The 14,288-nt window shown below is 43.7% G+C and overlaps 1 protein-coding gene across 1 annotated transcript in view; it reads left to right on the top strand.

Moving 5' to 3' along the window:
* The first annotated feature begins 13,444 nt into the window (after positions 1 to 13,444).
* Positions 13,445 to 14,288, top strand: part of LOC114757212 (uncharacterized) — a 61,638-nt gene continuing 60,794 nt past the window's right edge. The window contains exon 1 of the mRNA XM_028946215.1: positions 13,445 to 14,187. The gene's annotated coding sequence lies outside the window, so the exon portion shown is untranslated. The remainder of the gene's footprint in view (positions 14,188 to 14,288) is intronic.

Genomic DNA, 14,288 nt, shown 5'->3' with positions numbered 1-14,288 from the left:
GCCAACGATTCCTCCCTTACTATTTTCACATGATATATTCATTCACAGAACACTTTATATCAGTTCACACTCTCCATAACTTATCTTCCTCAATCCAATCCGGTTCTGTTCTTGATCGATCTTACACTGATCCGAGGTTACCGGCTGCTACGACCTCGCAAGGCCTGTTGTAGAGCGCATTGGGCCTGTCAGCTTCTCAATCATAGAATAGATACCGTCATAGATGAGACGAATTGATATAGAAATATGCTCAGTTGATATAGTGCTCATATACTACTACCAATAGTACTACTACCGATAGGGAATGATTCTTGATTATTATCGTTCGCCCATAACGAGTAGACTTTGGTTTAGTGATCACTTACGCAATTCGACTGATGTTAATTACAAAAAAAGTGATTGAAAAATTCAATTAATATATTGTATATTGTCGATCTCCCAGTAGATCGAACAGCGGTAAATTTCGTAAGTGATGCTGGCTTGAGCGCATCCGTTTTCTTGCTTGGCTAGAATTGGCTAAGGCAAAGGCCCTATTCGTCTAAGGGGTAAAGGTGGACGCAGAGGCCGTGGTAGAGGTGGACGTGGTAATGGTGGACGAAAATCTGACAAGTTTTGCCACTTATGTGAGAAATATGGCCATGAAGTGCTTCAGTGCTATCACCGATATGATAAGAACAACAAAGGTCCCCGCAAGAATGACAACCACAATGGTTCAGCTTCAGCCTATCTAGTCACTCCAGAAAGTGCTACTGACCCAGCATGGTACGTACTTAGACACTGGTGCAACCCACCATGTGACACACACACCTGAGAATGTTGATTCGAGTGGTACTACCAACTCAGGTATAAACTCTCTTCTAGTGGGTGATGGTGCTGCTTAAATTAAATAGTTGACTCATTCACTCCGTACCGAAGCTTACAGAAGATAAATAAGCTGCTGAATCATCTGTTTCTGTTCCTGACTCAGTTCCATCATCTGTTCCTGAAGCAGGTGGGTAACACAGAGAGTTACTAAAATCCATCTTAGTTCCGTTGCGTGCCCCAGCAATCAAACGGATGCGAGTTAGCCTTTCTCTAAAGTACCGGCTTTCGCACTAGTGCGCCCTATCCCGTTTAAGGCTCAGTCTTAGTAGTCACTACTGACTAAGGAAAGAAGGAGAAGACTGTCTTCCTTTCGTACTTAACTCTCCTCCTTGCTTCTTTTTTCACTTCACTGAGCTGAAAGTCAAAATACTCCCCCACCTCTATAGCAGTAGTCGTAGAAGACTCATACCTACTAATATATATATACCTCTTTAGTAATCAACACTCTCAATACACACTAACACTATAACTATAACTTTCCGTCATGAATCTTTGCCTTCGTTACCCCTTAAGTCTATCAAGGGCGATACTGAGGGGGTTTTTGGGAGTGCACCCCCATCGTTTGTAGGAGAATAAATTAATATATTGAAGTGACCTTATTTTGGGTATTCTTTCGTCCAAGGAAAGATGAAGGAAGCAGGCAAATAGCATATAAGGCCTATGAACTAATAGGGCGAGAAAACTGTCTTTCTTAACCCGTAGGGTAGGCCTTAAACGAGTCAGTTCAATTAATAGCAGATATTCAGTAATCCCTTGACGGGATAGCTCGTAGGGAAGAAAGAACATCAAAATCGAGAAGTCGCAGAGTCAAGTCACGGAGTCGCAGGGATGTCAAAACAGGAAATGCGTGATTGCATTGCCTTAATAGTTTAGTTTAGTCTAGGGCGAAGCGGAATCCCCAGAAGCTGCAGAACAAGCCAAAGAAGAAACATAAGTTCCTAAATCCCTTTCCGTTGCAGTTGTAGTTTCAGTTCCTGAATAAGAATAAGAAGAAGCCAAGCCCTTAGTTGCTGTCTTAGTATCCCCGAGGTATCAGTCCCAAGGACCGAAGGAAGGGACGAAAGAGAGGAAAGACAGGCCTAAAGATAAGGGGGGTCGGGATCACTAATCGGGTAGCGAATCCTATTCATTCGTTCGGGTTCGACTCTGCAGCTTCTGGGCGAAGCGGCCCTATTTGTCTAAGGGCCTCTGGTAATGCCTTTTCTGGGCTCACTAGCGCGAAAGTCGATAGCACTTATTTGTCTTCTAGGGGGCGATACGAGAATTCGCATCAGAATAATCCGAATCAGCGGAAGAAGAACTTGAGTGAGATGCTTTGGCAGTGGCGCAGGAAACAAGCACCTGACCATTAGATTATGATTTGACTTGATGACCTGGTATTCTCTATAGGCACGTTCGGAGATGCTCGACCAATAGTCCGAGGGCAGCAAGCAATTTCATACCAAAGCAGTCAGGTCCTTCCCTAACCCTAACGAGGAGGAGAGGACAAGATAGCGTATTTTTAGTCGAACTGGAACAGAATTCTAATTCCGTACCGTATCTCACAGTGAAGTTCCGGACTACACTACCATATTATCGGTGAATTAATTCCCGACTCCCGATTCGTACGCCCGCCTTTTCCGCATCTTCGAGACCTCAGCTCAGCAGACCTTCGAGCCCGTCTCCTACTTCTGAGTCCGATTCGGCTTCAGCTGCTAATGTAGATTTTGCCGATTCTGCTTCTGAGATTGACCCAATCTTGATGAGATCAGGCCCTTGTTTGCTCGAGCCTATCCCGGCTAATCCCCTATTCCATAACCAGTGCCTATCCCGGCTAAGCTAGCCCCGTCTCCCGTCTAAGACCCCGTTTTTGCCTTATCTGGAACTGGAACCGAAACTGCAACAACTGAAACTGCTTCAGCAACTGCTTATTATTAGCTTTTCTGAACAGATTTCGCTTATGCGTATTCCGCTTTTTCTGCTTCTTTTGCCGATTCTGCTTTTTCTTCAACATCAACAGATTCGTCAGCTGAAACTAATTCCGCTTTAGCCTGAATGAGATAAATAAGGGGGGGCCTTAAACAGGATAGGGCAGGATAGATAAAAGGCTTTCTCTTTAAGTTACGCTACCGATCCGATACTTGTATCGAATCCACCCTTTGCTTTGAGCCAACCTTTCGAGCCCTTAAACCAACCCACCCTATACGGATGCTTCAGAGATTGAACAGCGCTGGGGGGGTCACCTTATATGTTATGTCCTTCTTTAGGAAAAGAGATTACCCGAAAATGGTACTCTTTATCCTATTTGCGCCATAACACCCTGAAAATCCACCCCCGGCCTTGTCTCTCTCTACAATGAGCTTTAACTCTGATAAAATGGAGTATATGGGAAATGTACCCAGCTCATCAACGTTAGAGAGAGGGGTTTATTGACCCAGGGTATGGCCCAGGGGCGGCGTTGAAGTGATATGTTGCTGGGTTCATATCACCGCGAACATACCCACGCAAAAAACCGACTTGAATGCTAAATAATGAATATGATGGTTATAACAAGTTCCAAGTTAAGTCTCTGAAGAGATTAGTTCTGTAACAGCACTATACAGTGTAGGCAAGGGGCTGCGAGGGAGTAAATAGGCTCGAGCAGGCTCAAAATCATCAGTGAGAGCGAGAGTAAAGAAACTTCTTAGCATGAGCGGAATAATCCCAAAAAAACAAACATAGGACAACTAAGAATATAAGTTGAGAATATACTGTCCAGGTTGCTCTTTCATGTCGTGCAGCTAAAGCATAAGCTCATACTGACGAACAAGGCAAGGTCTGCATAAGTCTACCAGGCACACCCTTTGCCTTTGCCACAATAAAAACAGATCCTAGGAAGGCTCTCCTACTCCATTTTCCACACAGTTAGTGGTTCACTCTTTCGATAGAGATATACTGATCTAGAGCCTGCCTTGGACGCGAAAGAGCCCCTAAATGCAGCTAAGCACAGTCGTTCAAAGGAATCGTTCAAAGATAAAGTGGCAACAAGAGACTCTTTCTAGTCCTACCCCTCTTCCCCAAAGACTTTCACACGAGTGAACTTCTTTATGCAGAGGCGACTTCACTTTATGTTTCTTTCTACCCAAAAGGAACTCGCTTCTCCTTCTTTCCTTATCCTGAACCCCGTCAGTTCCTTCATTTCCCACCTTTGTTTGGGCGGCCATTCTCGTTTGAACAAGAGTGTGATCTCCCCTGGTCTTCTACGAGAGCTTAACACCGGGCTTCTTATTTCAAACTTGAAAACAGAAAGAAAGGACTAGCAGTCTATACTTTTATCTTTTTTTATACTCTCAGGTCTTCTTCCTTGCTAGCAGCTAAGGGTTCTGTCCTACTATATTTGAACTTGATTGAGTTAGACCTCGGTTGCAATCTAAAGATAGACTAGCCAATTCCTTATCTACGCAAGACCTATGCCAAACACCATCTTCGGTAACAGAAAGGGGATGGTTTTCCTCAGAGCTAAGCATTCGTTCCCAGTCGACAGTTATGCCGACAGAGGTTCTATCCTTCCCTGTAATGAGACGAAGGACTAGACCTCGCCTTTTGCTCTATCTAATTGTAAGCACAGGAAGAAGCTGGCCATAGGATTCAATTCAAGGCTCCTTCTCTTGTGAATGAGTAAGGTTGGCTTTCTCGACAGGGCTAGGCTAGTTCAGAAGAGCCAGAAAAGGATGTTGCCTTAGTCGACGATCAGGATCTCTTAAGTGGGGTTCCTGCCTTCGACCAACCAAGGGGGGCTAAAAGATAGAGGATCATTAGAATGCTGAAGAGGGACTTCTGTTGCTTTCTTGATCGGTAAGTAGGGTTCTTGCCTTGAATAAAAGTTGAAGTATAGCTCCTGTCTTAGCCTTAAAAGGGACGACTGATTCTCAAGTTGAGGGTCATAGGCCCATTTGGTAGAACAAGGGCATAGCGATACAGATTCTAAGTCCTGAAAGAGTTAGTAGGGTTAGGAATCAGCTAGGGCTCAAGAGGCTCGTTCCTTAGAATGAGTAAGCGGGGTTCATCTTCTATGCTTGCTTCACCAGGCTCTTAAGTTAAGTAGCGCACTTTCTTAGAGAATTTTTCCCATTTGTACTCTTCGCTTTGCTCTACATAATGTGATGATTGATTTCAATTTATTATAAGTTTGCTTCTATTATAGGAGGAGGTTGGTATAAAGGAACAACAGGCTAATTGCTCAATCGACTCAGTGCCCCCAGAGGTCGCCTTTTGGTCCTCCATTGCCTACTACAGACTCAAAAGAGCTCAGTCCCTTAAGGACTAGCAAAAATACGTCTTTGACAAAAGAAACAAGGCTACGCTGGGCGCGGAAAACGATCTCTAAAAAGAAGGGAGTCCAAAGAATGTGTGTTAAGCGCATATAGCTATTTATTCGAACATGGGACACCAACCTTTCAGAAGGGGCCCCTCCCTATGGGGTTCTTTGTTGGAATAGAGTTTCAAGGGCTCCTGGTGCAAGACCAATGAAATGGGGTGGACTACGTGTGATAATTTTGATAGATGAATCTCCAGAAAATTAGCTATTGTTCGTTCCTATGGTCTTTGACCACTTCAAAGCCGTACCCGGCTTATTGTTGGGATACGCTTTTCTATTTTCCTTCAAGGAGATGCCCTTGGCAATGCCCCATGCTAGTAATGAACCTTTTCTATATCCAATATGCTCAAAGCAACCTTAGCCCGGAAGGCTTATCAGCCGCTACTAATATGAGTTTTGCAGGACGTAAAAGAATTCTAGGACTCGGTGAAGACCAATCCCGATAGTCCCGAGAGGGCCAGATCTCTTCTCTCTTATTATTTTGTGGAAAGTCCGCTCAGTGTTAGCATGAAAGCGGATAACCAAGGTAGGGTAGGCATGAATGAGTCGAGATGACAAGCACAATTCTTAAGCTTAGTAAAGAACCTTTTGTACGTGGCTCTTTCTGGTTCGTTCATATGAGGTGTAAGGCAGAAGGAATAGTACCATATAATGAGGCCATAGCCCGGCTTTCTCTATGCTGATTTTGGGGTTTCTTAAGCTAAGGCAAGCATGCGCAGGATACTGCGATCCTAGCCGCAGGAAAAAACCCAGCCTCTTAAACTAGCACTTACAAGGCTCGCCATCTACGGAGCGAGGCTTTTAGCCTTGTGTAAAAAGGCATAATGAGAAGTGGCCCTAAGGGTTTTCTTTCTCTTTCTAGCCATATCGAGTTGAGTCTACCCATCCCTTAAGAGGGAATATGAACATTTCCATGTAAAAACTGCCATGGAAGCAATCCCGAGATCTTCCAATTTTCCTTCTACACTGGTGTGACCATTTAGCTCATCTTGATAGCCGGGACTAACCCTAAAATTCTAGAAAGTGATAGCGGGGAAAGGTGCCCTTTTGGGCTATTCCAATCAGTATGGGTATGAAAGTGGGCTCAAAACAAAAGGAGGATTTTACTGCCATGACATAGGCTTTCTACCTATTAGAATTGAATCGAGATCGAGAAGGAAATTCACCTAATTCATATAGCTACTTGGTATGACTAGAGAGACCACTCCGACCCATATAGCTCCGGGCTTACCTAAAAGAGGAGACTCTCACTACTTTCTCTCTATCTGATGAGAGCACATTAAAGGGACGCCGCTTTGGAAGAGCATAGCCATAGCCAAAGATAGCCTTTTTTTTGGGCAGGAAAAAACCTCCGGATCAATATGAGCACGATCAGGCCATGGAAGACTCGGATCAAAGCAGACCCCCGGATTCGGCGCAGTTAAGTCGACAGCCTCAGATAGGGTCAGCTCATCAGAAATTGTTCGGAGACACTTCTTTCTAAAAGGAAAATATATATCTATTTCTCCAGGCTTCGGAATCCAGTTAACATCATCGGTTTAAGCTTCAACTTCGGCAGTCGGCATTCCCTTCGCTTCGGAGCGGATACTTAGACTACGTCAGAACGATTAGACCTTGGCAGAACCATAATTCGAAGCGGAAGAGATACAAGAAAAAAATCGACCTTTCGGCTCTAAAAGAAAGAAAAGCGAGGTAAAAGAAAGAAAATTTCCGGCAATGATGCCAAAGGCTCTTCTTCCGGCCAAGACTTGGACGACTTGGAAATGTGATAGCTGAATAGCTCAGCCCTCTCTACGCCTTCAACAATGAGATTTCAAAAGACGATTCTTTTTCCACTGCTTCCTGGGTTAAAGAACTCTCTTTCAAGTCCCAGAGTCTATTCGATGCCATCCTTATTCCCTTCCTTGCAGTGATCTGATTTTAAGGGAATCCGTTATCGGATTCTCCTCCTTTTGATGGCATGTTCTCTATCTTCTCTTTCTCATCTAAGATGTCTGTAAATTAGCCCCAGGGCCCTTAGCAAATGTTACTATGCTTAAGACATGCAAGTCGGACTCTTGACTTTAGTAGCTCTTCCTTATAACATTGATCAGATCCGCTGTTCTAGCATCAACTCTTCCTTCGGGTTTCTTCGATGCAGCGTATATGCGACATCAACGATAATAAGTAAGACGATTCCACTTCCTATTAAAGTTCACCTGCCTTCAAGGTTAGTCCAGTCAAGTCAGCTACTCGGAAGTAAAGGTTCTTTCGCTTCTTCTCTATATCAGCCGATAAACAAAGAAAGACGGAATCCGGGTTCAAGGTCAAGTGCGAGCTATGAATTCTGGGCTGACAATCGCTTTTTCGATCGGCTCATCCACGGCTTCAGAATAACTCAATTCCTTTTTTGATGAAGTAGCTTCGGGTGCTGCTGGGTCTGGTTTGCTTTCGTCGGCGGGACATTTGATTTGAACGAAGACTTCTTTCATTGAGATATGCTAAAGCTGATTTGCGAAAGAAGCTTCTGAGGCCTGGCTAGGATGCTAAAGATCGGATGCTTCCTCCTGTGCCTAGCCTTGTAAAGGACATGCTACCACCCGCGGACAAAGTCAAGCAGTAAAGTCATCAGTGACGGCGTATTCTCTACCTGTTATTCCGACAACAGCTTATGATATCACCCTCGCCTCAGGTCACTAAAGACCAGAAGACCGAGAGTAAGGGGTTACCTTAAGCCAAGTCGATAGAAAGAAGGTCAAAGACCTAGAGCCACAGCGCAATGCTTCGATTAGACTCTTAGTAACGCTCGGGCCCCATACGGATGGGTCCCTTCGCTAACCGTAAGGAAGAATTAAGGAGTGGTCTCTCGGAGCGTTCCGTACCCTATTAGACTGAGACTAGCCAATTCCTTATCTACGCCTTATCCCAGCGCTATCTTATTACTGAGAAAACTACGTTTCTTGATGAATACGGAATCCTCCCTGTTAGGACCTGAAAAAGGGGATTAAAAGAGGATATAGACCTCGTACGTTGAAACTCAGATATTACGTATGCAATTGAATCAGTCCTTAGTCTATCTCAAAGTAAACCTAGCAAGGTTATAAAGTTCTAAGGTAGTAGTCAATTCCTTCTTTGAAAGATGTTTGCTTAGTCCCGCGAAGTAGGGTGCGCAGATATAGGCTTCTCTTAGATTTCATCCTTCTCGTAGACCTTTGAGAAAGAGGCATTCAAAGAACTTCCATAGAGGAGAAAGACGCTGCGTTTGCCCAGTTGAGTGGTTTAGCCTTCCTTCTTCTTTATCATGGGCTTTGTTTTAGCTCTTGAGATTGGAATCTCTTCAGTCAGGAAGGAGGAATCAAAGAGAACAAGTAAACTAGGGCCCACAGTGTCCTCTAACAGGCTGGCCTATTCGCCAACTTGACGTTAAGAACGCCTTTCTGCCTGGGAGATTCAAAGGCTACTACGTATTGATTGAAGATAGAAAACCGGGACTTCGTTTAGTTGGTGCCGAATCTGTTTCTTTGACTGGGTTGGTAGTGCTGCAGTGCTTCTTTATGGATCACAGTTCTTCGTGAAGCGGCATACCTTTATAAAATTCCTTTTGATCCTTGCCCGTAACCTGTTCTCGGTGCGGACGCGGACAAATTGCTTTCAATTGCAAATGGATCGGCAGAAATAGGTCGTTCTACCGTCCAAAGGAAGAAGGTAGTGTAGCTTGCGGCTCGTGAAGCTGATGATATCCTAGCATTTTGAATTCCAGAAAGAGAACCACAGCCTTTCTAGTACCTGAGATACATGCTGATTCAATCAGTCGTGGATTCTTTATTGACTCCGTTCGTAGCGCGTTGATCTCGAAATAGAAGTCGTGTGAATGGATTGGTTGTTTTTGGTGCGCTAGTTTCATAGCGTAAATGCAGCTTCATCCTTTTCTCTACCCACTACAGGTGGCGTGAAGGAACATGTCCCTGTACCAATAAACATTCTTTAATTAGCTTGCGTAGAGCTGCTTTCTTCAAAGTTACACTATCTTTCTAGATAATAGTTGGGAGTTCTCAAAAAGCATGAACTTATGGGGCTAGGCTATTAGTTGTTTTGGTTCTTTCTCTTGGTAGATGAACTCAGTGTCGTGCTTTAGCCGAGCCGTTTCAGTAGGTTCCACAATTGAGCTATTAGGTGATGCCTCCCTCCAACTCCTAAGTAAGGGGGAGTTCCGCACAAGAGAAGAGGCACATAAAACCTTACCAAGTACTGATCGATGCCAAGTCGAAGAAAAATTATACCGCTATTCATGGTGTAATTCTTCTATCTGGTAAGTTTTGAGCTTCTTTAATAAGAGATAAATGCTTCTGAAAGCTATCTTATTAGCGCTCGTGCCCCATCATCCCATGGGTCACTTCACTCTCCGTAGGGGGAAGAAGAGTTCTTTCCCGGGTAAGAATGAGGATTTGAGGTTTCCTTATCCCGGGGGTGCCCCCCAGACCCCCAGCGCTACTACTTAATACCTTAGCTTGAAAGCCAACGCTTGCTATTTCACAAACATCTCATTTCCCCTCTTATCTTATACATCATAGTCGTACTCAACTTCTTCTCTCGTTTGTGCAGAGTTCTGGCTTTACCCCTTCTTAATCCGGCATTGCTACTCTTCTGACTATGTCTAAAATGGGACCAGACCGACAGCCCATCCCTAGAGCTTGCTGTGCTCTCGCTCGGCTCACTCCCACCTGTCTTCTTTCTACTAGAGTGAAAGATCTTATCCCTCACCATAGCAGGAACCTCACTAACTTTATCAGCTAGTTACTCTCCCTACTGTGGTCCCCTCCAGCTTACCCACACCTACCATAAACGGATTACTGAAAGAAACCTTCTTTCTTCGATCGGATATCAAAAAAAGGCCATCATTGGGTCATAACTTCGCGGCCCTATTGTAAAATAAGAATTTGTTGAAGGAGCTACGGCACCCATTGATTTACCCATTGATTTTGCACCTTCTAACATCATTCACCTGCGCTTTGACTTCCTGTTCGCTCGGAAGAGAGCCATCCATCTTTGATTCCTTCTATAAGGAACTTTGGGTTCCTTTTTCGGAAATCTCTGCTAAGATTTAATCTAAGCGATCGGTCGAATATTGAGTTTTGAGCCGCTGGAATTGAATACTATAAAGTAAAGACTGAGGTGCACCCTGCCTTTTAGACTCTTACGAAATTGCGTATGTATAGAAAGAAAAAGAGAAAGGGCTTCTTTCCCTGCTTCAATATGAGTTGAGATTCTCAGAGTTTAGAGTAAAGTATGAGTAGAATGTCAGAGGAAGCCTCCTCTTCTAGGGTCACTCTCCTCATTTATTCAATGCTTTGGAGGAAGAGGGGCAGCAGACAAGGAGAGCACTTGGCATTGGCTCATTTCATGCTACGATGCCGTCTCCCCATCTCTGGTTGAAGCAGGGATGAGACCCTATAGTCTCTATCCAGTGCTCTTCCGGCTTGGTATCCGTTTAAGTCTCAATGTCTTTCCTTCCCTGTGTATGATATGAGTTTTGAGTAGTCGATGAGACTAGTCAGGATTCTCCTATAGGTATAATCCTTGTCTTTGTTCTTTTTTCAATGCTTGAGGGACTTCTGTCAATGCTCCGGGTACTACTAGGCACAACATAGCGAGAAGTCGTTCTGCTCTGTTCAGCTATCCCTAGGAGTGCTAAGGTTCAAATCCAATTCGTGAGAAGAAGCCAAGCGAGAGACTATATCAAAAGAAAATGGAATTTCCGAGAAAGAGATCAAAGCGAGGAAATTGAGAGGTGATGAAGCTGTAGTGGCTCTCCCCCGGTTTGACAGACCAGAGATTCGTTTGTCTTTTGTCTCATGCAGGGCACCCGAGGCAGTAAGCGTAGTTTTTCCCCGGGTAATGGCCGCCTTCTTGTTGCCCTTGTTTCCTGGAATCGAGATTCGGAAGGTTTTTCTTATGGCTTGTTTTTCCCCCCCCACTCGATCTACGGAGATCTATCTAATGCTTTCGTTGCGATTCGTCTTTTTTTGAAGAAATGGGCACAAAGCCAGGGCGGAGGATAGATATAGAACCAGAATCGGCTGCCAAAAGGACCCCGTTTGTGGTTTAAGGCTAAGTTCATTCTTCGATATATCTCACTCGAGATGTAAGTTTACTAGTCTTCTAGTTGAGTTTCCTCTACCCCTGCGTCTATCTCATTCGCTGAGATAGGTTTCATTCAAAGAGAGCGCGACCCCTGCTCAACAATGGTCACCGAGATATGCCATCCATCTGAACTACCGCCAATAAAGAGAAGGGTGGGTATAGAAAAGAAAGAGAGGATAGACTTGATTCCCCCAAAAAAAGGGTTATACTAAGGTTCAATTCCTTAGCTATCTCTAGTGGTATTGTTTCCACTCCTCGTCTAAGGTATTGGCACCGAAACGGGGTCTGCGGGCCGGCAACCCGACCAGCTAAGAGCCACTCAAAGCTTGAGGAAGAATACAATATCACTAAAGCAACCTTGAAAGCAACGCGTAATTGCTTGCTGCACTTCGCGCGTGAGAACAGCGATTGAGGAACCAGCGCTTCGCCCCTTCGCATGAAGCAGTTTCTTGCCCTTTCCTGGCCTAATGCATGCTCCATCGAGTAGGGTACGAGAGAGAAGGGCTCTTTGAGGGGAAGAAAATTCTTTGATCATAATCATTAAATAGAAAGCAAGTAGCTAGCCTAATCCCAAGCATTATAACAATGGCAGATCTCTTCTTTCCTTTCTTCAGAGCGAAATTAAAGACTTGCCTAAAGATTAAAGTTATTACCAGATCAGCTAACATAACATTCATTATTTATAAAAACAATTTCTTTTAATAACCGATCGTAGAATAGAAAGAGTATTCTCCCACGGAGGTGCAACTGAAAGGGCTAACTCCCCAAGTAATTTCGTCTCATCGAGAAAGAAATGTTTTGGCACGCGAAGCATTCTTTCAAAATGATTTCTAATTGGCAAGCATTTTAGAGAGCTCTTTCAGGGAATACTCTCGATCGCGTTGTCGGCCCCCAAAGAATTTATCCCTATTGAGTTTCACAAAGTCCCATTCTTGATCTGGGTAAAGAGATTTCATCTCCGCGATGATTTCATTTTTGATTTCAAAATGGTTAGTAGCCAGGTCCCTTAAATGGGCTTGCTGCTGGTGCCGGTGATGCTAGCTCTTAAGGATCTGTCCTCCTCTTTGCCTTCATTTCCTTGCTCAACGCCTTTTTCTTGTCTTTATCGGGTCTTTCTGTCTGATGATTAAGGCCTTTTGCCTTTAGAAAAGGGCTTTTAAAGGAGAGAAAGTCTTGATAGGAGAAAGTGGTGCTATACGCTATAAGAGAGAGCTAAATAGAGGTGGACTGGACTTGCTTAAGCTTGAGTTCTTTCATAGGAAGGAATATAATAAGGCAGTTGGTTTACATACAACAGAGCAGGCGACCGGGGAAAAGAGGACAAGAAATGAGAGTTTATGCCGCCTTCTTTCCTAGCTCTTTTCCTATAACCTTTTGTTGAAAATGACTTATGTAGTCTTGGATACGGATATAACTTGCTCTAGAATCAGTATCTATTGAATCAGGAGGTGAGTGAGATTGTTAGAATTGGCAAAAGATCTTCTTATCTGGCAAATAAGAGCCCACCAATTCTTTAAAGACCTTGCTCGTAAGCCTGGGCGCTAGCGCCTGGCCTTGGAATCTCAAACTGATGAGAGAGAGTCTGGATACTTTCTTACGAGGTATGTGAAGCATAGAGCTGTGTGCCGGGCAAGTAAGTTTTAAACATTTTGTAGTTGGAGTACTTTTTCTTCCTCTTCCCTCGGCGGAGGGGTAGGGGATCATATAAGGGGGGCTCAATCGAAGAAAGATGGTGTCAGTGACCAGAGAAGGTCCCTCTTTCTTTAGAGAATGCCAAGCTAATCACTCGTCAATAAGCAGCAGGAGAGGAACTGTGTTCATTAAATCATAGATTGAGATTTGGAAAGTGTGTTACTAGTTGAATTTCTCTGAGACCCTCTGTCTTTGACCCCTTATTCTCTCCTTGTCGGGCTTGGGCATACTAATTGTAATTATATATAATAATGAATGAAACTTTTTAATGACCAAAGTGGCTGTTGGGCAAAAAGCATCTTCTGTGGCTCAAGTAGTAACTACTTTACAGGAAAGAGGGGCAAAAGCAAAGGAGAGAAAAAAGGGGAGCTTAACATATATAAATCGGTTACACACTAAAGGAAGGATAGATTCTAGTTAGCCTACCCGACTACACAAGATATTCTACATGTGGTTAACAAAAGAGTCACTGGTTATTGGCCTCAAGGCAGAGACGAGCTGGCTAGACTCTTATCGAAATTGCGTATAGAAAGGGATTTGTCTTGAAAGCTAGACGGACAATTTTGATTTCTCCATTTCTCATGTGATAGTGAAAGACAACATTGTCCCTAGAACGGAAAAATAGAATTGGAATCTTCTATTTGACTTACTACGGGCATCACATGATTACCATAGTCTATGGAGATCTCAGTCAGCTCCCCCACCAATGAGCGGGGGTGCTTCTGTTCCAACTGAACTGGGTACAGTCAGGTGCAACCCATTGGACGCATGAGCCAATGTTCTACACACAGAAGAACACTACACTTAAATTCAAGTGGCATTCTCCTAAAATGGAAATGGAAAAATTCAGAATTATATACTTTTATAAAAGTATAAATAATTATATACTCTTTTTTCTATTTTTATAAATAAGGAAGGAGGAATAAGGTAGAAATCAATCAAAAAATCAATGGAATTCTCTGTAAGAGCTGCGGAACTAGCAAGTCTATTAGAAAGTAGAATTAGCAACTTTGTCACTAGTTTTCAATTGGATGAGATCGGTCGAGTGGTGTCCGTTGGAGATGGTATTGCACGTGTTTATGGATTAAACGAGATTCAAGCTGGGGAAATGGTGGAATTTGCGCCTATTTGTATCTATTTAGTGATCAGTCTGCTAGTTTCTTTGATCCCACTCGGTCTTACTGTTCTGAGAATATCAAAAAAATCTCGTCGTATTGGTAAGCACCTGTTGTATTCATTTCTACTCTTGTTGACCTTTCTTTCAATGTGCTGTTTG

The sequence above is a fragment of the Neltuma alba genome, unplaced genomic scaffold (assembly GCF_004799145.2).
Source record: "Neltuma alba isolate B1F8T4 unplaced genomic scaffold, ASM479914v2 tig00010580_pilon, whole genome shotgun sequence".
NCBI lineage: Eukaryota > Viridiplantae > Streptophyta > Magnoliopsida > Fabales > Fabaceae > Neltuma > Neltuma alba.
This window is presented reverse-complemented; position numbering and strand designations above follow the sequence as displayed.